Source organism: Ambystoma mexicanum, chromosome 12, assembly GCF_040938575.1.
Source record: "Ambystoma mexicanum isolate Mex_15411 chromosome 12, UKY_AmexF1_1, whole genome shotgun sequence".
Classification (NCBI taxonomy): domain Eukaryota; kingdom Metazoa; phylum Chordata; class Amphibia; order Caudata; family Ambystomatidae; genus Ambystoma; species Ambystoma mexicanum.
In genome coordinates this window covers 232,530,720-232,558,374 of record NC_090936.1, presented here as the reverse complement: position 1 = coordinate 232,558,374, position 27,655 = coordinate 232,530,720, and the positions used below count along the sequence as shown (strand labels likewise).

Here is a 27,655-nt window from a genome sequence, read left to right as displayed (position 1 = left end):
TCCCCAGCCCAAAGGCGTGCGAGTGGTGGACCGAGCCCATTCCCTGCCGGCTTCTTTCCAAGGCGTGGCCGGAACTGTGCCTTGCGACTGAAAAATCGCTAACATCTGCTGGCGGAATGAATCCCATCCGGCCGGCGATGAAGACTTGGTGGACAAGTAAAGCATCTGGCAGAGTCCCTCCTCCGACGAGGAAGGCGATCGGTGACGGCGCTTCCTAGAATGCCTCGAGGCAGAGGAATGGTGGGAACCACTCCTAGACCGAGAACCCCTGGATTTTCGCCGACGCGGAGAGTCGCCCCTCGAAAGCCCAGCGGACTTAGATTTACGGGGCCTGGACCCCCTACCTACCTTTAATTTCCCCTTACGCTCCCGCAAGGCCTTAGATGTCAGGGACTGGCAGTCGTCGGTGGCGTGGCTTTCGCCGAGGCACCAGAGGCAGATGTAGTGCGGGTCCGTGATGGACATTTTCGACCCGTAGTCCCAACACGTCTTAAAGCCCGGCCTCAGGTTATTAGAGGAAGATGAAGACATCATTCGAAGAGAAAAATCCATCAACTCCCTCTGCTGAAAATGTTTGCCAAGCAGCACAGCTGTGGACATTACCCGTCATAGATTTGGAATATGTCAGAGGACACAATCCCCTCGAAACATACAATATGCTATGCTATTGCTGGCACGATTGAAGCTTCAATTCCAGGACACATTGTACTTTCACAGTCCCGAGCGAAGCTGTGAAATCTGAGGCACAAATCCCTTTGACCAACCCTAATGAATTACCTACAGAATGAGAAAAAGATAGCGGTCTTGGCACTTTTGCCCAGCTGTACCTTCTAAGATCTCCTGACTTAACATGGGCTGATAGCTATACATATCTAGTACATGCCACCTCGACACTCGAAATATGAATGATGTGAAATTCCAACTATACTGAAATAAGTTGTGCGGAAACCACGCGCCCCTTTGCAGTTGCTTGTGTGAATCATGGGGAATTTGGCCCCTTGGCCGGGTTGGCGTAAGGGTTTGGTTCGGGGTCAGGGATGGGGGGGTAGGAGGAGACACACTGCTGGGCTGGGGGAGGCAGTGAGGGTGGGGGTTAGGAGGCAAGTTTCAAAGCCTAGGACTTGGTCACTGGGAAAGTGGAATTCCAGTTGAGCCAGACGAAAATATTTAGGGGCGAAAACGCACAAAATTCTGGCAGTTGAGTTTGTAGGTGCTTTCGGTAGGAATTAAACAGCGAAGGGTGACGCACAAAATTCTGGCAGTTGAGTTTGTAGGTGCTTTCGGTAGGAATTAAACAGCGAAGGGTATGAGGGGGAGCATACAGGTAAAGCCATGAGTCATCACACAACTTATGGCACAACAGGTGAAAATACTGAGCTGGAATGTCCGGGGTCTAGGGAACTTTACCAAAATGCACAAATCATATCCTATGCCCAAGGCAAAGAGACAACTTTCTATTTCTGCAAGAAACCCACGCTAAAGAGTGCATGCCAGAACGTAGCCTTCTCATGGGGGAAGAATAGATACTTCACCTCCTACTCCTCTCAGTCCAGAGTAGTTCTGATAATTATACATAACTCATTGCAATTTGTAGCGAAACAGATACACGTGGACCCTAGAGAGAGGCATCTAGCGGTGCCCTGCATATTGGAGGGTATGGAACTGATATTGGTGAACACGTAGTGCCCCAATGCAGACTCCCCAGAGTGTTTCAATCATTTAGGGTGAATCCTGACTGGCTACTATGGTATACCTCAAATATGGGGTGGTGCCATGAACCTGATCTTTGACCGCTCACTCGACAGGACGAATGTCGCTCCCCGACCTCAATGCAGGGCTGCCCGCCTGCTACTATCCCTCATACAGTCACTAACTCTGAGATGCATGGCACACAATACACCCACAGTCGAGGGAAACACTTTGTTCTTCGGTTCATGACTGTCCTCTCGGATCGACTCGTTTCTCCTTTCCGGTACACTGATGGGGAGAGTGCGGTCGTGGACATCAGACCTTGTACACTATCCGACCATTCCCCAGTGGAGTTATCCTTGAAACTGGGGGGGTAGACAGTCTGAGCCCACCTGGAGGTTCAAGTATGCTGCCCTGCAGAACAGTGTTCCGAGCAGATATCAAAGCCGGCATGCAGACCTTCTTTCCTTCCAATACTGCCGACTCCACGACTCACAGCATCAGATGGCAGGCCTTTAAAATATACATCAGGGGAATGGCAAGATCAAAAGATGCGGGGGTGTTTAAGAGCATTAGACGGGAACTGGAGAAATCCGAAGCAACACTTAAGAATCTTGAACAAGAGTACTCCTGAGCTTCCAACCCTGCAGTGCTTGCACAAATACGCATAGAGTTGAAAAGATTCCACTAGGGAAGTCAATCATTTTTTCCACCCTCAGGCAGCCAGAAGATATGGGGAAGGGACAGACTGGGGAGGACACTGGCGAGAGTGGTCCAGTTGGAGCGGGGGAGGTCCCAGATAGACTGCATTCTGGATGACCAGGGGAACACCAAATGGTCTGACACGGAAGTGGTGGGGTTATTCCATGACTTTTACCGAATATCGTACACTGCTGGTCAACCGTGAGGCGAACTCGCCATACATACACTATTGCAGAACACCCCATTGCCCTCTCTCGGCACCCAAGCCAGAGAGAAACTGGTGACCCCGGTCATGTTAGAAGAAATGGCAGTCCTCGCCACCTTGCCCAAAGGGAAGGCTCCTGGCCCTGATGGTTTGACAGAGTTTTATGCATCTACGCTGGCCCCCAATCTGTTGCTGGTGTGGGAGCAGTCCCTCCAAGAGTCCCTTCTGCCTGAATCCCTGTGAGAAGCCATAATAACTACTCCTAAAACCTGACAAGCCCAGCAATGAGTGTGGCTCATACAGGCCTCTTTCCCTCATCAATTGAGGCAAAACAATCTACGCCAATGTATTGGCCAACCGCCTCCTCCTGCTGATGCCACACCTAGTCCATCCCAATCAGGCTGGTTTTATCCCCGGAAGGTACACACCACAACATATCTAGCTGATGTTTCATGTAATGGCCAGATTGGACCCAGGAACACAGGCAGTGGTGTAACTATAGGTGCCCAAAAAGCCTTCGACATGGTAGCTTGGGAATTCCTGCTAGTGACCCTGGAAAGGATGGGTGTGGGATCCAATATGATACATTTCATTAAACTACTATATACACAGCCACTCAGCAAAGTCCTGGTCAACTCTTTCAGCTAGGAAGGGGAACCTAGCAAGGTTGCCCACTCTCACCTATACTCTCACCTATACTCTCATTGCCATTGAGCCTATGGCAGAATACATCAGGAAACATCACAATCAACGTGGGCCCTCCCAAGATTATATCTCTATATGCAGATGTCGTGATGCTATAAGTCAGGGATCCCCCACACTAACCTTGAGCCTAACCTCCAGGATATCACAGGCTCTTTGCACAATTCCTGTGGCACTCTGGTGCAGTCTGTAAGAAGTGAGTGGAGAACGATTCCATATGAGAAAAGGGGGATTTACTGCACCAAATTTAGAATTTTACATGACGGCCACCAAGGCACAATTTGCCACATTCTGATACCCTATGGAACTAACCCCTCCACATGTCAAATTAGAAGTGCTTGCAGCACGAGAATATGATCTAAAGACACTAATTTTAAAATCGACGATATAAAGAAGAATGCCCATTCGACCCGGTCACCTCCACGCTGCGTGCATGGCGAACAATATTCACCCTCTAATGGGTCAGATCAGCCATTTTACTGCCGGCGCCCCTGTGGAAGTTCCCTGAATTAAGGCCAGCATGAGATTGTGCATTTCAGTTGAAATGAGAGGAACTGGGCTATAGAGCACTAGCAGACCTATTCCCTGATGGCAAGTTCATTACACCCTCTACTTGGAAACCCGGACATGGGGGTGCGACTCCAATACTACAGGATCCAGGCTGCAGTCTCAGCTAGATGGCCGGAATACCCTTGTGAGCCCCCCCCCCCCCCCCAGACACCCACCCTGGCCTACATGGCGAATTCAGGGGATTGCAGACACATCCTATCCACACTGTATAGGATGATACGGACAAAACAACTCCAACCCCCCGAGCCCCATCTCACGTGCACGTAGCAGGTGGTCCCGTGAACTGGGATTGGACATAACAGATGACCAATGGAATCGCATGTGCCTACACACCAGGAAAGTATCCATAGAGTTCAGATTTAAATTCATGTAATTTAAACTGCTGAATAGGCTATATTACACGCCTGCTAGACTGACATTGATGTCCGAGTGGTAGCAGCATCAATCCCCTAGATGTCTACATACCCCAGCCGACCATTTACATATGTTTTGGGCATGCTCCCAGCTGGATGATTTCTGGGACAAAATTATGGACACTGTGAGCAAAGTAATAGACACCCTGCTGGAACGGAACCCACTAGGGGTACTTTTTGATATATGGCCAACTATTCAGGGCAAAAATCACCTCGCATTCATAAGCATGGCTTGCATGGTTGCGAAAAAGATCTATTTTGGTAAAGTGAAAAGATTACAAAAAAAAACTAGAGTGAAAGAGTGGTTGTTAGCGCTGACCTGGGTCCAGGAATGTGAAGGCCAATACACCTATATCCTTCCTTCAGCGCCCAGACCCTCGAGACATTTGGGCAGGATTCTGCTCTTACCTTAATGCAACCCGTCACCACAGATTAAGACCAAAGCGAACTGTACTCTGTCTATTACCTTCATTGATGCTTGTGTGCAAGACCTTGTACCTCTTCTGCTAAATGCAATTGTGTAGAACCACGTATATTGCATGTGCTTAAATTTCGGTGCCTCTACTGTACCTAAATGGCCAGCAAAATAAAAAAATGCAGCGTGGGTAGACCAATCCGCTACCCTCTAAATGTCTTGGAGACTAGCTCCTGCACTGAAGGCTTAGGATGCCATTGCGCGCCGAACCGAATGCGATCAGAAGCACGTCACATCAATGCCTGCGAGGGTCATGACTTTGCACACCCATCTGACAATGGTTGCTGCTGCCGCTTAATCAGTAGTTGAGACACACACAGCTTCATGTTCTTGAATACATTGCGCTACGCAACATTTAGACTGCTCCTGGAAATAAGGATATGAAATCGCTGAGCAGTAACCCTTAGTCCTTTTCGCAATCAAGAAAGATACACTGTCCAGACCAAAGATCTTCCCATCTATCTCGAGTGCTTTCAAATCAGCCACTCTTCGACAAGATGCCAGACACAGTAGCATAGTTAGCTTCCCTGACAGCTGCTGGTCCGTTAAGTCCTGGTTACGAGGACAATCTCTAAATAGCCACAGCACAGCATTGACGTCCCACAGTTGCACGTATTTAGGTATGGGGGTGCGCAAATCTTGACACCATGCAACAGTCTAACTACCGCATGGTGCTCGCCCACCAGAGCGCCTTCCAAAGGTTAATGCTCTGCTGAGCTGGCTGACCTATACACGCCCACTGTTCTAAAAGCCTTGCCACCTTTGGCCAAAATTGCCAGGAAATTAAGCACTTGTACTAAAAGGGGCTGAAATGGGATGAAGAGAGCACATGCTGCACCATTGGCTCCATCTCCCTCATGCTGCCTCATAGCTGTGGAGGGTCCACAGACCCATGGCTGCTTGATAAATTCTGCAGCTGGTTTCGAAATACAGACAGGCTCCATCTGCTCCCGAGACCCTGCACACTAGTAGAGGTACTGGCCTGTCCTCACCAGAGGATGGTAATTCCCTGACGGGAGTTCCTGTCGGAGGGGAAGCACTCTCGGAAAATCCAAAGAATGTTCCATCAGAACTGGAAACCATGCTTGCGATTTCCAGTTCAGGGCTATTACCATGGCTTCGGCGTTCCCTCTCCGAATTTGTGCTAACATCCTGGCTAGCATCATGAAGGAGGAAGTGGGGGAGCATAGTGAACTGCTCCCGTCCCCGTTTGCAGGAAAGCATCTGCCCCCTGTGCCTCCGGGTCCAGCATCCAGCTGAAGAACTTGACTAATTGTCTGTTCAATCTGGATGCAAAGAGATCAGTGTCCAGCGGGCCCCAAAGGGCTCCTATAAGGCAAACACATCCTTGTGAAGCCCACAGTCGCTAGAATCGGGCCAGTAGCGAGAGTTACAATCTGCCACCACGTTCTGCACACCCGGTAGATACTCTTCGGTAATGGAAATCCTGCTACAAGTCCTTTGCTACCTCTACTAGCATGCGGGAGCAGGTGCCCCCCCCCCAGGTGATTGATGTATTGTACTGCAGAGATGTTGCTCAACCTGAAAAGGATGCAACACTCTGCTTTGTCTTTGGCAACGATCCTGCGAGAAGCTCCAGACAATTGATGTTGAGGGCCAACTCCTCTTGTGACCACTTGACACCTGTCTCCAGGTGGCCACACCTCGCTCCCCCAGCCTGCTCTGCTCTCATTGGAGTTTATGGTCAGCTCCGGGTGGCCCGAAGATAGCACACCTTACCTGGCTTCCATGTTGTGAAGCCACCACTCCAATTTTGATCTTCCCTCTTGGTCTAGATGAACCAACCGATGGTACTCTAGGCCCTCTCGTGGGTACCAAATATGGAGTCTCTCTGTAGTGCAATGGGCCACGTACAGGGACAAAGGTATCCTGCTGCCAGGACTCCCAATAGTGCGCTCTTGAGTTCCAAGGTCTTCACTGAGTGGAAGCGACTGGATGCACGACCTCTACTGCGGCCAGTCCCTGCAAAAACTCAGAAGGGGGGGGAAGATCTTTTTAAATGGAAGACTGAGCTTTTTCGAGGGCGGAATATGGGCACACCAATCTTCCCAGATCCTTGGCAAATGTCTCATATAAAAAAAGACCACAGGCGGCTTTGCCTGCTTCGTAAGAGGCTAGTTCTCCCAATTTTAAGTCCATTTCAAAAGCAGACTCCTTCTCCTCTCAGATGACAGGGCGCAATTCACGTTTCCCAGTAAGCAAACAGCTCTTTGTGCCCAGTAAGCTAGTATGCCTGGATCCACTGGTTCGCCCGTGTCCCTGGCTCTCTCCGCAAGATCCATGATCTTAGCAACGGGTCCTGCCAGGTCTAAAAAGTTCTCTTGGCATGCCTTCCAAGCACGGTCAATGCCTCTTCTTCATTTGCAAAGCTTCCAGGGATCTGAAGTGATAATTTTTGGATCCAATTCCGGGGTCTGTCACTTTCTATGGAAGCTCCGGGCGAGGGCACTCCATCCGCAATCTGGTCTATTTTTCAATAGGCTTACATAGCCTCTGCACCATGAATGTAGTCACCCTTGGCAATGGGAGTCAGTCGTTTTATCTGGAGTGTACAATCAACTCCGGTCGAACATATCCGTCAGCTCCTCTTTGGGCTCCTCCAAGTGCCTCTCTTCACGCTTCCTCTTTCCAGCCTTCGACTTCAACAAAAGTGTGGCGTCTGACTAGCTCGACTCTGCCTGTATTTTGCACCCCTGTGAAGGAGCATCTACACGGTTGACTGTTTCATGAAAGCTCCCTTCAGCTTCTCAAATGCGTCAACAGCCTCAGGACCCCATTTTCTTTCCCCCTTTCAATGCACACGGGGAAGTAGAAGAGGTCTTCCTCTTGTAGATCTGGTCTGTCCGAGTTTGGCTGGAGAATATGCTGGTATTCACTTCTGAGCTCTTAAGGCCATCCACAAGTAAGCACTGCAGTGCTTCCAGTCTCTCCTGTAGTGGGCACACTCCTTGGGCCACCGCATATACCAGGGAATCTCCTAGGACTCTTGAAACTAAGAGTCAACTTGGAGTCATCTTCAAATACCACCATGGCTTGGCTCCCCACACTTCCGTCAGTCATCTGACTGCACTCTCTGATATATATATCATTACATTACTCACCGTAATCTTATTTCTGATGCTTGTATCTGCTTAGATTCACATGCTGTGCATAGGCTGACATCTAGTGGAAACTGCGGAGTATTAGTTTCTTTTTCGAAACTCGAAAATGGGCGACGACACAGGGCGTGCCAGTAATACTATCCCTAGTGTGATGTCCACTGTACCCATGATCCCTCACGCGTGTAGGACCCTCAGATTGTATTTTTTCTGACATGAGGTAGCATGAGGAGTAGCGCGAGTACAGAAGATCCAAGCAGATAGAAAGATAAGACTACAAGCATCCATGCGCCTTCTCTCAGAGGGGAGGAAGGGCGGGCGCATGTGAATCTAAGCAGATACAAGCATCAGAAATACGATTACGGTGAGTAATGTATCCCTTCTGAGGCTTGTGGAATCTGCTTAGATCACATGCTGTGCATAGATTAGCGAGCAGTGTTAGAAGGAGGTGAGATGTGAGATGGGTCATGAGCAAATAAATGTCTTAGAACCGCTTGTCCCACTTGAGTATCTGTCTTGGAATGAGTGTCAATGCAGTAGTGCTGAGTAAAAGTGTGAATAGAGCTGCATGTAGCTGCTTTGCGAATGGTGTCAAGGGGAACATTTGCAATGAAAGCCAGAGAGGCCCCAATGCCTCTTGTAGAGTGGGCTCTTGGCGTAACAGGACGAGTCTTTTCAGAAAGGGAGTAACATAGCTGGATACAATTAACTATCCACTTGGAGATGGCACCTTTAGAGACGCGATCTCCTTCTCTCCCTCTAGCTACAGAGACGAACAGTTGGTCTGTTTTCCTTAGCGGCCTGGTCTTGTCTACATAGTAGAGAACCGCTCTTCACACATCTAGAGTGTGTAGTTTCACCTCAGCAGAGCTTTTGGGTTCTTGGAAGAAGGCCGGAAGCTCAATGGACTGGTTAACGTGGAATTTAGAAATGAACTTGGGTGAGAACCTAGGGTGTGTTCGTAGAACCAGTTCATCCTTATGAACAGTAAAGAAAGGATCCTGCACTGACAGAGCCCGAATTTCACTGACCCTTCTTATGGATGTACTGGCTACTAAAAAGGCAGTTTTATAGGTCAAGTGTTTGAGACTGGCTTTATGCATGGGTTCAAAGGGTGGGCCCATGAGCTTAGCAATCACCACATTAAGGTCCCATCCAGGTGGTGGGTTTGAAATTGCAGGGTGGAGTCTCTTTACCCCTTCAATGAAGGGTTTAACCACTGGTACCTTCCACCACGAAACCTTGCTGTGGGAGGTGGTGTAGGCTGACAGCGCTGCCAGGTGTACCTTGAGTGAGTTAAATACCAACCCTGCATCCAGCAGGAGGAGCAAGTATGTGACAATATTGGAAGGAATGCAACCAATCGGGTTGATTTGCTTATTCTGGCACCACATAACAATTTTTTTCCATTTATCAAAGTAACAGTGCCTCGTGTTAGGTTTCCTAGATTCCTTTAGGATGTCCATACATCTCTGTGGTAAGTTGAGATGTCCAAACTCTAGGACTTCAGGAGCTATGCTGCCAGGTTCATTGAGCTGGGTTGAGGATGCACTGTTTGACCTTGGTGCTGGGACAGTAGGTTGTACCAGCACGGGAGTCTGATGGGTTCGCACACCGCTAGTCTGCGTAAGTGTGGGAACCACGGTTGCCTCGCCCACATGGGAGCAACTAGGATGAGCGTCATCGATTCCCTGTGCATCTTGTTGACCACCTTCCTCATGAGAGGGGTTGGTGGAAAAGCATAGGCTGATCAGTTCATCCACAGGGCGTTCCCCTTGGGGTCTGGCTGTGGGAACCTGGATGCGCATTCTGGGCATTGTCTGTTTTCGCTTGTGGCAAATAGGTCTGTAGTGGGGAAATCCCACTGTGAGAAGATGTCTTCTACGACTTCTCTGAGTAGACATCATTTGTGTTCTTCTGCGAGGGGATCTCTGCTCAAAGCGTCCGCTAGCGAATTGGGATCCCCTGGAACATGTTGAGATGACAGGTAAATGTTCCGTCTGAGTGCCCATATCCAAATTTTCTGGGCAAACTTGGACAGATTGGCGAACGAGTCCCTCCCTGTTTGTTTAGGTAAAACATCGCTGTTCTGCTGTCCATCAGGATCTGTACTGACAGGTTCAACAGGTAACAGGTGGGGCTCGAACTCTTGAAGCGCTCTGAATACTGCCAGAAGCTCTAGCAGATTGATCTGATTCTTGGCCACTGTGTGAGACCAGAGACCCTGAGCTGTGTGGTGAAGGAGGTGTGCTCCCCACCCTGACAAGGATGTGTCTGTTGTGACTACAGCCTGTATCTCTGGATCGTAAAAGGGTTTCTCCTTTGACAGGTTCTCTCTTGTCTACCAGTGAAAACTTTGTACAAGTGTTGGCAAAACGATCACTAGATCGTCCCACTGACCACTTGCCCGAGACCACTGTTTCGCCAACCATTCTTGCATGGGTCGCTTGCGCAGGCGCGCGTGGGGGACCAGGTAAATACAGGACGCCAACATGCCTAGCAAATGCATCGCTTTGCGCACCCTAATCTGGCGACCGGGCTGGTATAGAGGAATTTGCAGTAGTAGATTCCAAATTCTTTCCTCTGATGGAAAGGCCAACCCCTCTTGAGTGTTTAAGACAGCTCCTAGGAACTGTTTGGAGGTGCTTGGCACCAGACTTGATTTTTTCTCGTTTACGGAGAAACCCAATTCGAAGAGGAGGTTAATCGTTCTATGAATGTTTGATCTGCAAATTACTGGGGTCTCCCCCGTGATGAGCCAGGCGTCCAGGTAAGGGTACATTGGGATTGACTCCCTGCGTAGGTGTGCCGCCACCACCGCCAGTACCTTGGTGAATACCCTTAGAGCCGAGGCTATACCGAAGGGCAGCACCTTGAACTGGTAGTGCTGACTGTCCACCTTGAAGCGCAAGAATCTTCTGTGCGCTGGGAACATGGAAATATGAAAATAGGCATCTTTCATATCCAATGTTGCCATGTAATGCCCTTTTTTAGGAGGGGGATTACCTCTTGGAGAGTAGTCATGCAAAACTTCTGGGGCTTGACATAATTGTTTGCAGGGTGTAAGTCTAATACTGGGCGCATTGTCAAATCTTTCTTTGGCACAAGGAAGTAAGTTGAATAAATACCCTGGTTTACCTGGTTGCCCGGGACGAGTTCTATCGCGTCCTTTGCTAGAAGATTGACTATCTCCTCGAGGAGGATCTTTTGGTGGTCCAAGGAATGTATCTTTTGAAGTGGAGGGTGGTTTCGGGGACGCTCGAGCAGTTCTATGCAGTATCCTGCGGACACTGTGGACAGCACCCATCTGTCTGATGTGATCCCTTCCCAAGCTTGGGTGAAGTCGGAAATGCGTCCCGCTAATGGGGATGCGCAAGAAGGGACCCTGAGCGCAGCGTCACTGTTTTGCGGGAGGCGTGCCGCCTCTGCTGGGGCTGCCTCTACCTCTACCACGGCTCCTCTTGTTTCCTCTGCCGTAACTTTGGGTAGTCTACTGGTTTTTACCCCATGATGTACCCTGCCGCTGTGTATAGTTGGAGCCCCTTTGTGAATTTTGGCCGCGTGGGCGACGAAAATTACCATTGCCTCTTTGATTAGGGGGCTTGTTGGTCAACTGTCCGAGGGATTTCAGAGTATCATACTCGTCTTTGGCAGTTTTTAATGCGTCCTCTACCGCTTTGCCAAACAGTAAGATTAGGTTCCACCGGCATGTCGATTAAGGATGCATGGGTCTCGGATTTAAACCCTGACTGTCTTAACCAAGCAGGCCTTTTAATGACAGTGCTCTCTGCTATTAGCCTGCCCGCGTTATCTGCGGCATCTAAGGTTGCCTTAAGGAAGCAACCGGACACGACTCTCCCCTCCGACGCAACCTGGGCCAACTGACCCTTTAAAGGTTCCGGTGCAGAGTCAATGAGGGCAGTTACCTGCTCCCACTGGTGGCAATTGTAACTTGCCAGCAGAGTGGTGGAGTTGGCAATCCTTGCCTGGTAAGCGGAAGTGGAGGCTACCTTCCTTCCCAACACGTACATTTTCTTGCTCTCTTTGTCTGGGGGGGGGCCTCAGATGATGACAGAGGTGTCCCCGCCCTCTTCCAGGTGTTAGTAACTACCAGGGAGTCAGGCTTCAGTTGACCCCTTATGTAAATCGGGTCTGATTGAGCTGCCCTGAACAATTTCTCGATTCTGGGGTTTACTGCCCTTGTGAGGTTAGGAGTGAGAAGGGAAGGATCAATTCTCCGTTGGATGGACTTGAGAATTGGAATGGCTTGGGCAATGGGATTCTTTTTTCCCACTAGTTCATCAGAAAAGTCCCTCTCCTCCTGTGCCCCTGAGTGTCTATGCGGAAGTGCTCTGCCGCTCTAGTCAAGACCTCATTTAGGAGGGGCTGGTTGTCGACTGGAGAGTCGGTAACTTGAGGTTCTTTGCCGACATTCTGTAGACTTCTGGGTCATCTTCCTCCTCATCTTGGTCCTCGTCGTCCCCATAATAGTCCACCCCAGTTTGGTCATCCAACGTTACCAAGTCTGGATCCTCATCCTATTGTGGATCCTCACTATACTGGGTGTAAGGCTGGATGTAAAAAGGGTCTGAAGTCAGACCTTGCGTTGGAGTATCAAACCAAGGTTTTTTACCAGGGGGGTGCGGGTCCCTCAGATCCTGAAGGAGTAGCACCGTCAGGGGTATAGGTGAGGAAGTGTTCTGGGTTCTTGGAGTAGAAGTCTGCTAGGGAGGACATTCTAGTCATACCCCTATCTATATCCTCACTGGTCCATTTTTTTGGAGCTGGGAATGACCATTTGTTCAGAGGGTTCCCCTTCTATTCCTTGTCTGGACCTATGGGCCAGTACAGGGGTCTTGGATTGATGCTTATCTGAAGACTTAGAAGAACAGTTTACTCTTAACTGGTAACATTCTTTCGATGGGATGGTCCGACGACGTATTCTATATCTTTGACAGTAATCACCACAGCTGTGCTGATTCGGAAATTTTCGGCGTTTGCGTCCTGCGTCGATGACGTCGATGCACCGTCTTCCGAGGACCTCCTCCGACGGCCAACGTCACCCGATGTGATAAGTAGGACGCACGACGCCCGTAGCCTCAGTTGTAGTTTTTTCACCCAGAACGTGCGACACCAGTCTTCTGCCAATCAGACACACAAGGACTTGCGGAAATGTAAGCTGCATCGCATAAGAAATTCTGCAGCGGGGAAGGCAGGGAGGGAGCGATATGGAATACGTCATCGGACCATCCCATCAAAAGAACGCTCCCAGGCAAGAGAGTAACTTGTTCTTCAAGGGGATTGGGTCCTCCGACGTATTCCATATCTTTGACAGACCCCCAAAGCAGTACCAAAGCAAGGAGGTGGGAAAAGAATTTAGAACAAAAATTTAGCATGCCCAATCAAATTGCGGAATAAAGGACTGCCTTGCCAAAGGCCAGATTCTGTCCTCGGATGGAATCGAGGGAGTAGTGACGTACAAAAGTATGTACAGAAGCCCAGGTGGCTGCATCCCAGATGTTAGGAATTGGAACACCCCTCTGTAGGGCAGTAGATGCAGCCCTACCTCTGGTAGAATGGGCTCGCAAGCCAGCCGGTGGGTCCTTACCCGCCAAGCGGTAACACTCGGAGATAGCCAAAATAATCCAACGAGACAAAGTCCGTTTCGTCACAGCTTCTCCAAACGCTTTCCAGCATTACGAATGAAGAGTTGATCGTCCACTCTGACCCAGGACATACGTGAAATATAAAAGCTCAACGCTCTCCTAGGATCAAACCTATGGAGCCTCTCTTCTTCCTTACCAGGATGTGGAGAAGGATAGAATGCCGGAAGAACAACCTTCTGGCCCAAATGAAATTCCGAAACCACCTTCGGAAGAAAGGAAGGACGAACTCAAAGGACAACCCTGTCCTTATGAAACACAGTGAAGGGTGGCTTATCTGAAAGTGCCTGTAACTCACTCACTCTGCGAGCGGAAGTAACCGCAACCAAAAACTCAGTTTTAAGAGTTAACAGTCTCAAAGGGCAAGAATGCAAAGGCTCAAATGGAGCCCCCATAAGAAACTTAAGAACAAGGTTCAAATCCCAACCGGGCACCAGAAAAGGTGACGGAGGGAACACATTAGTGAGCCCCTTCAAAAACTGAGAAATTAAAGGAATCTTAAAATAGGAACATTCTTCAGACGAGCGCTTAAATATGGACAGCGCCGCCAGGTAACCTTTAATGTTACCCACTTGCAAGCCCCTGTGGTCCAAGGAAAGCAAAAAAGACAGAACCATGGGAATGTCACACTCAAAAGGATCCACATTCTGAACTCTGCACCAGTCGCAGAATTTACGCCAACGGCAATGGTACAGAGACTTTGTTGCCGGCTGTCTGGCCGAGCGCAACACCTCCAACACGTCTTCAGGGAGATCCCAATCCTTATACCTCAACCTTTCAGAAGCCAAGCATGAAGGTTGAGTGATCTGACCTCTGGATGGAGAACCTGACCCCCCACTCCCGTGAGAACAAATCGTCTCGGTAGGGAAGACGATGTCGAGGGCAGATGGACAAGTCGAGAATGTCCGGGTACCACGTCCTTCGGGCAAATGCCGGAGCAATGAGGATCATCCGGGAACCGAACCTCCATAACCTCCGCAGTACTTGCGGGATGACTGGGACTGGAGGAAACGAGTACAGCAGTGGGAATGACCACTCCACCACGAACGCGTCTAAGGCTCCTTTTGGAGGAAATTCCCACGAGCAGAACCTTTCGCACTTCCGGTTGACACTGGAGGCGAACAGATCCACTTGAGGGGTCCCCCAAAGGGCGAGGATCTCCAGGAGAATCTCCTGAGCCAGCTCCCACTCGTGAGAGATCGTGCTCTGCCTGCTCAGAGCGTCCGCCGTCTCGTTGTCGTCTCCGGCCAGATGAACAGCCGATATCGAAACTTCCTGCTGGATGGCCCAGAACTCGAGCTGCATCGCCTCCCTGCACAGAGGAAGTGACCCTGCCCCTCCCCCCTTTTTGTTGAGGTAGTGCATGGCCACCGTGTTGTTCGTTAGAATCAGGACACTCTTTCCTCGCACAGTCGGCAGAAAAGCCTTCAGGGCTTGCCCGACAGCCCTCAGCTCCAACAGATTGATATGGAGTCTGGACTCCGACTGAGACAACGACCGCTGACTGTCAACTCGTTGGCATGAGCTCCCCATCCCGTGAGAGATGCGTCCGTCACGATCGTCACCTGCGGCCAGGGCAGCGAAAATGGGGCCCCCCTTCATCAGATTGCCTTTGACGGCCCACCACAGAAGGTCCTGGGCGACCGAGGGCGGCACCTGAATAGGGTCCGACATCCTGCCAGAAGAGTGCGACCACTGCATCTTGAGTGCCCAATGCAAAGATCTCATCCGCAGACGAGCCTCTGGCAACAGAAGAATGTAGGATGCCATGAGGCCGAGCAACCTCAAGAACTCGAACGCCGGGAGCGTCTGGGCAAGTTGAAACTTGTGCACCATCTGCTGAATGTGAAGAGCCCTCACCTGGGGAGGAAAACGCAGCCCCAGGGATGTGTCGAGCACTGCTCCGATGTACTGGAGCCGCTGTGTTGGCGTCAAATGGGACTTTAAATTGAGGGAAAAGCCCAGCTTGTGAAGGGAGTGGCAGGTGACGGAGAGATGATCCAGGACTTGCTCGGGAGACCTCCCCCTGATCAACCAATCGTCCAGGTAGGGGTAGACGTGAATCCCCCTTTCCGGAGATGCGCTGCCACCACCACCATGAGCTTGGTGAAAACCCTCGGGGCGGAGGTCAATCCTAACGGCAGGACCCGAAACTGAAAGTGCGAGTCGCCAACCGCGAACCTCAGGTACTTCTTGTGCTTGGGATGGATCGGCACATGGAAGTAAGCGTCCTTGAGGTCGAGACACCAACCAGTCCTGAAGTGGAAGGGCCTGGAGGAGTTAAGAGAGATTAACCGTCTTGAACTTGTCCTTCCTGAGGAGTTTGTTCAAACCGAGCAAGTCCATGATGGGTCTCAATCCCCCATCTTTCTTCAAAATCAAAAAATAAGGGTAATACCATCCCTTGTTCCTCACTGCTACAGGCACCAGTTCTATGGCGCCTTTCTCCAGCAGGGCTTGAATTTCCTGCGCAAGGAGCGGATCCAGATTCTTCAAAGAGAGGTTCCCAGGTAGATTGTCGTGAGGCCTATGCCGAAACGGAACACAGTAGCCGTGGGTTATGATCTCCAGAACCCACACGTCTGAAGTAATGGCATGCCACTCTACAAGATGCTGCGCCAGCCTTCCCCCAACCGGCGAACCATGGGACCTGGCCTCATGACTGAGTGGTAGCGGCTGCGGTGTTGCCTGAGGGCAAAGAGGCAACTGCCCGAGCGGCCTTGGCACCTCGAGTACCCAGTTTTCCACCTCTGGCACTCTTACAGTGGCCTCTTTGACTGACCGTTCCTCTCGCTTTACTGAAGGACTAGTAATAGCAAAAGGAACCTCCCCTCCATTGTTGTCCCCTAGGACGAAAAGGAGGAGGTTGTCTAACTGCAGCACCCAACGTCTTGGCTGCAGCTTTGGAGGTCTGCAACCTCTCAAGGCTCTCGTCAGCTTTGCTGCCAAAAAGATGTTCACCGTCAAAGGGCATGTTGAGGAGCCGGGAGTGCACATCAGGAGCGAACCCCGACTTCCACAACCACGCAAACCTGCGTATTACGGTGCTCGCCGCCATGGACCGGCTGACACAATCTGCCATGTCCAAACCCGACTGAACGGCCTCACACATGGCATCCTTGCCATCCTGAACCATAGCAAGGAAACCATCCCGTTCGTCCCCTTCGGGAATATGTTCAGCTGCTAATGCAACACCGTTCCACCAAGTGTGTGTGAAATGAGACAAGGCACATACGGAGTTGGCCGCCTGAAGCGCCATACCCCCTGAAGAAAACACTTTCTTCGCCCAGCCATCAAAACGTTTGTTGTCCCTATCTGGAGGGACGGTAGGATACGACGCCTGCTTTGCCGGGGCCCTAGCTGCCTGCACCACCAAACTCTCCGGAGTGAGGTGCCTGGACAAGTAGCAGGGGTCGCTACTGGCTGGACGGTATTTTCGCGACAAAGACTTGCCCACTGCCGGGAGACTCTCGGGAGCAGTCGAAACCGTCGCCACCCTTCTCTGCAGAGCCATATGAAACGGCAGTGGGGGGACCAAGATCGAGGATGTCCATGAGATCATCCTGAACAAACTCCCCTGGGGGAGCCGACCCGAGACATAAGGCGCCGGTACGAAGAATCGGCATGAGTGCCAGGCTCAGACCTACAAAACTCCACCTCTGGAGAGGTGTCCAGTCCACTGGCATCATGCAGTGACTGCCTCAGGTCATCAAATTGGCTATGGCCCGAGAGAAGCTCATCTTGCACCGTAACCGGAACCAAGCCCTTATCAGAGCCCTTATCACCCTCTGAAATGTACTCCAGGCGGCGAGAAGAAGACACCTGGGGGCCAAAGCTATGCCTGACCTTAGCCACAGCCTTTCTAGGGGCTACCCCCGTTCCCCTCCGACACCACCGCCTCGAAAGGTGTCGAGAGCGCTGAACGAGTCGGCATCGACGTCAGCCGCAGCGCCGCCAGCATTGTTGGCGTCGACACAGGCCTCGAAGCCAGAGCTCCGAGCATGTCCTTCGACGACCTAGGCGCCGACAGCGTCGACGACCCCCTCGGAGGCAGAGCCTCGAGAGAGGTCGTCGACAACCTCGGCGCCACAGGCGTCGACGTCTTCCTCGAAGACTGCACAGGATCACGCGGTCTCGAGCGCGTCGAGGACTGGGACCTGGAACGGGCACGGAGAGAACGGTTACCCTTGTCCGAGCGGGACCTGTCCCGCGAACCGTGCCAACCACCCGAGCCCGAAGGCATGCGAGCGGTGTCTCTCGACCGATCACGACCGACCCCACTCTGAGGCGTGGACGGACCGGTGCCCTGCGATTCGAGAATCGCTAACATCTTCTTCCCGAAGGAAGCCCATTCCTCCGGTGTCGCTTGCAGGGTGGGATAAGCGACCCGTTGACGGGCGGAGTCCTCGGAAGAGGACGGGGAAGTCGACCGATGCCGGCGCTCCCGGGAATACCTCGAAGAGGCAGTGGAGTGGCGAGACCGACTCCTGGAAGGAGACCCACTGGACCTCCGGCGATGACGCGGAGAGTCGCCTCTCGAATCATCCGTCGAAAGCCCTGCAGACCTCGACTTCCGGGGCTTAGACACCCTACCTACCGACAACTTCTTGCGCTCCCGCAAGGCCTTGGCCGTGAGCAACTGACAGTCGACACAGTCATCCGTGTCGTGGGCCTCCCCGAGGCACCAGTGGCAGGCATCGTGCAAGTCCGTTACCGACATCTTGGATCCACAGTCCCCGCATTTCTTGCAGCCCGGACGCGGGGTTGAAGACGAGATAGACATCGTCACGAACAGGCTTTTCACAAAAAACGAACAGGTTCAAAGAACCGAGAAGAATACAACAGAAACTCCAAAGAGTCAAGGCGTACCGAGATTCACGAAGCGAACACGTTCGCGGAAAAAACGGAACTGAGGCTACGGGCGTCGTGCGTCCTACTTATCACATCGGGTGACGTCGGAGGAGGAGGAGGTCCTTGGGGACGGCGCATCGGCGCAGACGCAGAACATTTTCCAAAGCAGCACAGCTGTGGTGATTACTGTCAAAGATATGGAATACGTCGGAGGAACCAATCCCCTTGAACTGTCTTTATGTAACTGTGGTGCAGAAGAAGGGTGAGATGGTTTCTTCTGCTGTTTACCGCCTTCCCCATAAGTAGAAGTGCGTTTACCTTCTCAGTGCTCTTCGACGCCTGGCGTCGAGATTCGGGGGTAGTGTCCCTTTCCTACGAGAGAGGACGTCGGGACTCGGAAGCAGCCACCGAACAGTCTGCTGGAGCCGACTCCTGGTGTGTGTCCTGGGGCTGGCGCTCGGTTTCGTCTTCTGACGAGCGTACCTCCATGACTTTGGTGAGTGAGGCACCTTTGGCAACTGTGGACGGTTGCCTGGTGTCGTGCGGCGATCTTGACCGAGACCGCCCAGAGGACACCGATTCGGTGGACCGCTCTCTGCGTGCCTCTTTCCGAGAACTCGACACGCACGTCGAGTCTCGGTTGGAATTTGAGTGTTTATGTGTAGAAGTGGTGTGGGTAGCGCTCGTGTTGCCGGGTGTGCTCCCCATAACTGCCCTGCCGGATAATCTTCCGAGGTCAGGGACATGCGCTTGGACGTCTTTCAACCCCTCCTTGCCCTCGCCGTCTGAAAGTATGGCGTCACTGCCATCACTGAAGGCGCCCTCCGCTTCCATGGCCTTGATTTGCCTGGCGTGGTGGGCCCAACGTTTGGTCAAGCGGTCATTTAGTGTTTTAGCCTTGAACCGGCTACACACTGTCACAGTTCACCTCAGGGTGATAATTCGGCAAGCAGAGGTTACAGGTGGCGTGTTTGTCAACCCAAGGATACTTGTGGTTGCACTTGGGGCAAAATTTAAAAGGGGTACTACCCATACGCACCCTGTGGCAGCGGGCTAGTGTGTGTAGGAAAAATAAGAGTGTAGAGTATGTTTACACCCCCCCACTCTCCCTACTTGCAGGGCCCAGTCCAGAGGCCTTGCAAGGCCCGGGCCGAGGCCAGAGGCCTTCCGAGGCCCAAAGTCTGTCTTGCAGCTCTCGACGGTTGTTTGTTCTCCAGACCGGCGTCGATCTTCGATGTCTCGACGTAGGAGTGGAAGAACGGGGAAATATGATATTTTGCAAAATATGCTGAAAGCCAGGGAACTCTGCGCAATGCGTCCGACAAGTATGGCGGAAAAAAACAATCTGAGGGTATATATTAGTGCCTGGGGACTGAACAATGCAGGCTGAAGGACACATCCTCAATGAGGTGTGGGCAGTCTATGGGGATCTAAGCACTAGGTTTCCCTCTGCAGTGCTTATTCAACTGTTCCCAGCATTAGGGCTAGGGTTTTGTGTCTCCTTCTGGGGCTTTTGCTTGTGCCTTACCCCTCTGTTGCTCCCTTTACTTTGTAGATGAGTGAAAAATGCTCCATTGTAGGAGCGGGGCCGCTCCCTCCGTGAGCCCGATGTGGCAGAATAACCTGCAGTCAGACGTGTGCTCCGTTTGCAGCCCACTACAGAAGCAGCTTCTTGCCCAACATGGCGCGTGCCAGATCCAGCATTAGAATGTTGGTGGCGAGCGGCTATTCGGGCTGCTTCCGAGCTCCGGTATTCAGTCCTATACCGGCTCAGAAACTGGTCCACAGCGCATGCACCAGCATTCCCATGCTCACGCAAGGAGTCTTGGCTCGTGCGCATGGCTGGAGCGTGGCAACAAACCTGCTCCGAACGGCCATAGCAAGCTCTACTGAAATATAAACGGAGCCAGGTACCCAAAAAGGGAGTTCGTTATTCACGGGCCTGGATGCGTGTAAAGTTGACAATAGAACTTTGAAACTGGAAAGGGTACATGCCTCCCTTACGCACGCCTGTTTCCCAAAATAAACGCACAGAAAATGAGCGCACTATATACAATTTTACACACTTGCAATTAAATATATATATATATATATATATATATATATATATATATATATATATATATATATATATAAAGGAGCCTCTCTGGAGGCTACAAGCACATTATAAAACATGACATTCGCTCACAGATAAAATGAGCTCAACAAATGTTGTACTTAACTGCTGGAGGAACAGAAAAAGAAGAGGAAAGGACCGGGGCAGGAAGTGACATGCATACCCAGAGTCAGGATATGGACTATGGGCTACCAGGAGGACTGGCATCCATGGGGTGTGTAGTTTTCAGTGTAATTTGGTTAGTTTTTATGTTTTTTGAAGGGGAAAAAAGGAAAAAACCTTAAAGGAAATATACAAAGATTTAAATCTGCTGGACAAGTAGAATAAAGGAAGATGAAGCAGAATGCTTGCCTCCGGTCTTCACATAGAATCAATGTATAAATGTTTTACAATCTGTAAAACTGGTCTTTTACTTTGACATGCATGCTGATGTTTTTTGCAGTTTGCAGGTCCATTTCAATTCACTGGGGGGTTAGAATGTAGCCCCAGTAGGCAATGCACAAATATGTGGGAAAGTTTGGCACGCAGCTGGTTCTCTGAGCCTCCCGACCACATTCTAGATAGAATAACATGATTGTTGTATGACACAGAGAAGACCAAGATGTCTCCCATGTAGATGACAACATAAGGTCATGGATGGCCTAGAAGAACAAGTTACTTCTTACCTGGTAACGTTCTTTCGATGGGATGTTACTCCGACGTATTCCTTATCTTTGATAATTCGTCTCCAGCTTGCTGGCCTCGGAATTTTTTTTCAGCAGAGGGCGCTGCAAATCGACGTCCATCGAGTTGATGTCCCTCGAAAACCACCGTATTGGCGCCGACATCACCATGCCCATAAATAGCCACGCACAGCGTCCTTTGCTCAGTTCCGTTTTGTAGCATAAGATAAGTCATGACTAAATTGGTTATTGACCTTGAAGGAGCGTAAGCTGCAACCACAAGGGAAGTATTACTGCGGGGATGGATGGAAGGGGCGATAAGGAATACGTCGGAGGAACATCCCATCGAAAGAACGTTACCAGGTAAGAAGTAACTTGTTCTTCGAAGGGATTGTTTCCTCCGACGTATTCCTTATCTTTGATAGACTCCCATAGCAGTGTTGTGTAATTGGAGGTGGGAGTAAAAACGCCATGTTTCCTTTTAGGAATGAACAGAATGTAATACTGCTTTGCCAAACCTAGTCTCTTGACTAGAGGAGGAATCCAGGTTGTAAAATCTTGTGAAGGTATGTTCGGACGACCATGTGGCAGCTGCACATATATCTCGAACCGGAACCCCTCTTTGGAGGGCCGAAGAGGCTGCGATACCCCTGGTTGAATGAGCCCTAAGATTTTGAGGAGGCTCTTTCCCTGCTAGTTTGTAACATACCAGAATGGCCAAAATAATCCATCTGGAAATGGTCTGTTTTGTTATCGGTAGTCACAATTTGTGCCCCGAGTAACCTACGAATAGTTGGTCTGTTTGCTTAATCCTAGCAAGTCTGCTGATGTAAAAGCTTAAAGCCCACCTTGGGTCCAGCCTGTGTAGCATTTCTTCCTTTCTCCCCGGATGGGGAGGATAGAATGAAGGTAATGTAATTTTATGAGTGATGTGGAATTCAGGAACCACCTTTGGGAGGAAATTAGGCTTCACCTGTTGACAACTTTGTCTTTATGAAAAACTGTATGAGGGGGTTTACAAGATAGAGCTTGTAATTTGCTCACCCTTCTAGCAGAAGTTAGTGCCACTAATAAGACAGTTTTAAGGGTGAGAAATCTTAGCGAACAAGAGTGGAGTGGTTCGAAAGGAGTACCCATCAGGAAATTTAAGACTAAATTTAAGTCCCATAAGGGAACTTGGAATGGTCTTGGAGGATAAACATTAGTTAATCCCTTTAGAAATTGTATTACTAAGGGTAATTTGAAATACGATGGCTCCTCTGCAGTGCGCTTGAAGATCGATAGCGCTTCGAGATAGCCCTTGATAGTGCCAACTTGAAGGCCTGAATTTGAAAAAATAGAGTAGAAAGGATAACACCGTTGGTGTACCACATGAAAATGGGTCGATATTCTCTTCTCTACACAGCTGCAAAATTTGTTCCAACGGCAGCGGTATAAAGACTTTGTTGCTGGCCTTCTGGCCGAAAGCAACAACTCCATAAAGTCATCAGGGAGGACCCAATCCTTGTATCTCACCTTTCAGAAGTCAAGTATGAAGGTTGAGGGTTCTGATGTCTGGATGGAGAACCTGACCTCCCTTCTGTGAGAGAAGATTCTCCTTGAGTGGAAGGTGAATTGGAGGGCAGATGGACCGGTCTAGAAGGTCCGGGTACCATGTTCTCCTGGCCCAGTCTGGGGCAATTAGGATCATGGTCCTCCGGAATCTTCTCAACCTCCTGATCATTTGAGGAATGACAGGGACTGGTGGAAACCCATACAGGAGTGGAAACTCCCAGTCCACTACGAACGCGTCCCCTAGAGCTCCTCTCGGGGGAAATTCCCTTGACCAAACAGATCGAACTTCCTTTTGGTACTGGTGGCGAACAGATCCACTTGAGGGGTTCCCCAAAGGGCGAAGATCTCCTGAAGAACTTCCTGAGCTAGTTCCCACTCATGGGAGACTGTGCCCTGCCTGCTCAGAGCGTCCACCGTCAAGTTCTTCTCTCCGGCTAGGTGAGCTGCCGATAGAGAGAGTCCTTCTTGAATTGCCCAAAACCAGAGCTGCATTGCCTCTCTGCACAGTGGCAGTGATCCCACGCCTCCTCTTTTGTTGAGGTAGTGCATGGCCACTGTGTTGTCCGTCATTATTTGGACATTTTTTCCATGTACTGATGGTAGGAAAGCTTTCAGCGCTAGTCTGAACGCTCTCAGCTCCAATAGGATGATGTGTAGTCTGGACTCCGATGGAGACCAACGACCGCTGATGGTCAAGTCATTGGCATGGTTTCCCCAACCCGTGAGTGAGGCGTCTGTGGCTACTGTTATCTCCAGCCATGGTTACCAAAACAGTTCTCCTTTCAAAATGTCGATAAGCCCACCATTGAAGGTCTTGGGCTACCTTGTCCAGAATCCAAAGGAGATCTGTCATTTATCCTGAGAACTGCGACCACTGGGTTCTTAGTGCCCACTGGAGAGATCTCATTCTCAGGCGAGCCTCTGGCACAAGGAAGATGCAGGATGCCATGAGGCCTAGCAACCTCAAAAAGTTGAAGGCTGGGAGATGTTGGGCATTTTGAAACTTGGTGACCATCTGCAGAATATCTTGCGCCCTCACCTCTGGTGGCGAGGCTTTTCCCAGAGAAGTGTCCAGGACCGCTCCGATGAACTGGAGCCTCTGTGATGGTATCATCTGTGACTTCTTTAAATTGAGGGAGAAGCCCAGTTTGTGAAGGAAGTGGCAGACATAATCTAGCTGGATCTGAGCTTGCTCCGAAGATACAGCCCTGATCAGCCAATCGTCCAGGTAGGGGTAGACTTGAATCCCTCCCTTCCTTAGACTTGCCGCCACTACCGATATTAACTTGAAGACCCTTGGGGCGGAGGTCAGCCCAAATGGCATATCTCGAAAATGATAATGAGAGCCGCCAATTGCGAACCTCAGGTATTTCCTGTGTTTGAGATGGATTGGCACATGGAAATAAGCATTCTGGAGGTCAAGAGATGCCAGCCAGTCCTGGAGCTGGAGGGCCTGAAGGATCCGAGAGAGTTACCATCTTGAACTTGTCCTTCCTGAGGAACTTGTTCAATTCTCGTAAGTTTGTTTGTTTATTTTATTTCTATAGCGCTCCGGACCCGGGAGTATAAGGGCGCTTAGTACAGGTTACAAGGCACAGTACATGGTAATAAGCAGTGATAATAGAACAATTTGAAAACAGTTATATACAGGAAATATAGGCAGTGGGGGTGATAGCACCCAATAATGACATAAGTGAGGCATAAACAATAAGTACAGTTTATAGCTAGGTCTAGCTTCAAGGTTGACTTTTTGTCAGAAGCCACCCAATGGCAAGTTTCCTGAATGACTGGAAGGATTTTGATGATTTAATATTCAGTAAGTCCAAGATGGGTCTCAGCCCTCCGTCTTTCTTCGGGATGAGAAAGTAGGGGGGAGTACCAGCCCTTGTTCCTCTCCGCTACAGGTACCGGTTCTATGGCACCTTTCTCTAGCAGGTCTACAATTTCCTGCAGGAGGAGCGGATCTGGAACTTTCAGAGAGCTGTTCCCCGGTGGATGACTGAGGGATGCGTAGAAAAGGCAGACAGTAACCTTGGGCAACTGTCTCCAATGCCCAAGCATCTGACGTAATAACCTGCCATTCCGTTAGATGTTGAGTTAACCTGCCCCCTACTGGTGTCTTGTGAGGAGAGTCCTCAGAGCAGTTTGAAGGCGGCTGATGCAGATGCCGAGGGTAAAGAGGCACCTGCTGCGGCTTTGTATTTTTAACCCGTCCACCTCGGGTGAATTTTTTCTGACCCCTTTGAACCGGCTGTCCTCTACCTCTTCCGAATGCGGAATAGAAGCGAAAGGACTTACCTCTCCAAGAAGTTCCTGAGGGGCGATATGGTGTCTGACGGATTGCAGCTCCCAAGGATTTTGCAGCTGCCTTTGATGTTTGAAGCTTTTCGAAACTGTCATCCGACTCCTTACCAAACAAAGAAGAGCCGTCAAAGGGCATATTCAAGAGTCTGCCTTGCACATCTGGAGCAAAACCAGACTTTCGCAACCAAGCAAATCTCCTGGTTGTTGTACTTGCCGCCATGGCCCTGCTGATGCTGTCAGCAGAATCAATGCCAGTCTGAAGGGATTTGCACATTGCGTCCTTACCATCCTTAATGATGTTGAGAAACGCTTCTCTTTCTTCTCCCTCTGGGAAGCAGTCAGCCGCTGAAGAAGCACACTCCCAAAGTGTGTGGCTGAACCTTGCGAGCGTACAAGTAGCATTGATGGATTTCAACGCCATGCTACATGCAGAAAATACTTTTTTGGCCATAGAATCAGATCTCTTGTCAAATCCTGTTAGGGAGAATTCTCTGTTTATGCTGAATTTCCTAACCTAGTGAGTCCCTCAGCACCTTTGCTAGATTTCTGGAGTTTGTTTTTTTCTCCTGCCAAGAGTGAGACTCTTTTTCTCCCACTCTTGGACATGATTTATGGTGTTCCTTTGAATGTTAATGTGTTTCATGGGCTATGGGGTCTTTTACTCCATAGGGTCTCATATGTTGTTGTATGTGTGTTACACAGCACCCTCCGTGCAGTAACACCGGGGTGTCATAGTGACCACCCACCATAGACTCCATACCCTGGGACTGACTACTGTCTCCCAGGGCATGTAAAGTCACCATTGGCTTTACTAGTCCCAAATTACTAACAGAACCAGTACAAACCATCATATTGTGGACGTACTAGTAGGGGCAATTCGATTGCCCCTGGGTCTGTTATTCGAGGGGGCACTGTCCCCGTCCCCCCTCGTCGAGTTTTGGCTGGTGGCAGTGGATACTACTTTTTATATTCAACCGCAAATATATCTCTATGGGATTTTCCTATTGTTCGAGGCTAATACTTTTTAACATAGCCTCTAACATACCGCCGGTTTATTTATTTAATATTAATTCACCGGTTGGTATTTTCTGCCAGAACTCGGTTTTAAAATGGCGTTTGTGTTCGCCTCTGTAACTCCAAAACAAAGGTGTAGCCCTTTGTTCCACTTTTTGGCTGGCTTCTCCACAGAAGCCTCCAAAAGTGGTGCCACTCTGTCTGGGTACCACAGGGGGTGTGGGAGGGGGGGGTTTAGGCACCCTGGACTGAGTTACCTTGGTAACTCAAGTCGCACTGTTGTGTGATTGGCCCAAGTGGTGAGCCGATCAGCTAGGCTGAGTGAATGGGGGTGTGCTGCATAAAAGCAGGGTTTTTGGGACTGGAACTTCAGAAGTCGCCACAGGACCTGAAAATCCGACGAGGGAGAAGCTAAGCCAACCTGCTATGACGACACCACCGGTGGAGCCCTGCTGAACCGACTCACCACTTCCCAACGACAGAGGAGATCTCCCAGCTGGAGAGTCTTCTTCCCCTGACTGGTGGGCACAACCAGTTTACCTTCCTTTCTCGCATCCCAGGACGTCTTGTGGTCGAATTGCCCATGCCAAGCACCCGGGCAACCGGATAGCCACTTACCACTGGACCGCGAATATGAGGACTGCTCCTTTTAATTGAGAACTCTTTCTTCCCTGGCAGTCCAACGGACTCCTGCTTTCCTCCCCGACGAGATCCTCTCTTCCTCCGGACAAAGCACCGATTTGCACCCTCTGCCAGGAACAACTGCCCCCTCTGGAGCGTTCATACCATTTTAAAGGTATCATGTCCGCCAGGCCTCTCTTTCTAAAGATTGCTACAAGGTAACAATCCCTTAACCTTCTGGACTGGGCTGGCCGCCTTGACCATCTAACTGGTCCCTTTCTTTTTGGTCCAACTCTTTCTGAACTTATTGCGAGACTTTTGGGCACTTTCAACCGTGTGACCTTGAACACATTTCGACCGGAGCCTCTTAAAGTGGGTCCGGCCTTGTTAACTTTGACTTTACGGTTTTAACCTGCCTTCTTCTCATACTGTGTTCTTCTGAAAGTGTTGGGTCTGTTTCTATCTTTGCTCTGCCTTTCTCTCCCTTTTAAACCGATTGATTAGAGTGCCATCTTTGTTAAGCGCTCACCGCTGTCTGAAAATAAGTGTTGCTTTACTTAAAGACTTGTCTAATAATCGTTGAAGGGAGTGTATATCTTTTAGTGACCGGGTTTTTGAACTGCTTGATATTAGTGCCAGTGTGTTTAACTAGATGTGTTTTTAAATAAATAAATCTCTTTTACACCAAGCTCTGGTCAGTGTTTGCTTGTTCTACTGTGTTCTTTAGACCTATTGTGAATACTCTGTATACTGCCTAACTCTTCTTGAGAGAAGTCTGACTGCTCAGCCACAGCTACCAGGTAAATCTGGGTGGTAAAGCCTGCTACCAATTGGGTTTACTGCCAACCACCTGTAGTCTTAAATCTTTTGCAGTGGTCCCAGAGGGAACTGCACAGGTTTCTGCCTAACAATCCCTGTCCTGTGGAACAGTAGGGTAAGCTGATTTACAACCTGATGAAGTTGCTGCCTGAACAACCGGACTCTCTGGAGTTGGG

The 27,655-nt window shown here is 50.1% G+C and overlaps 1 protein-coding gene across 2 annotated transcripts in view; it reads right to left on the bottom strand.

Annotated features, from left to right (window-relative positions):
- BPGM (bisphosphoglycerate mutase) overlaps window positions 1–27,655 on the bottom strand; it is a 488,122-nt gene that overhangs the window by 141,113 nt on the left and 319,354 nt on the right. The gene's annotated exons all lie outside the window — the stretch shown is intronic.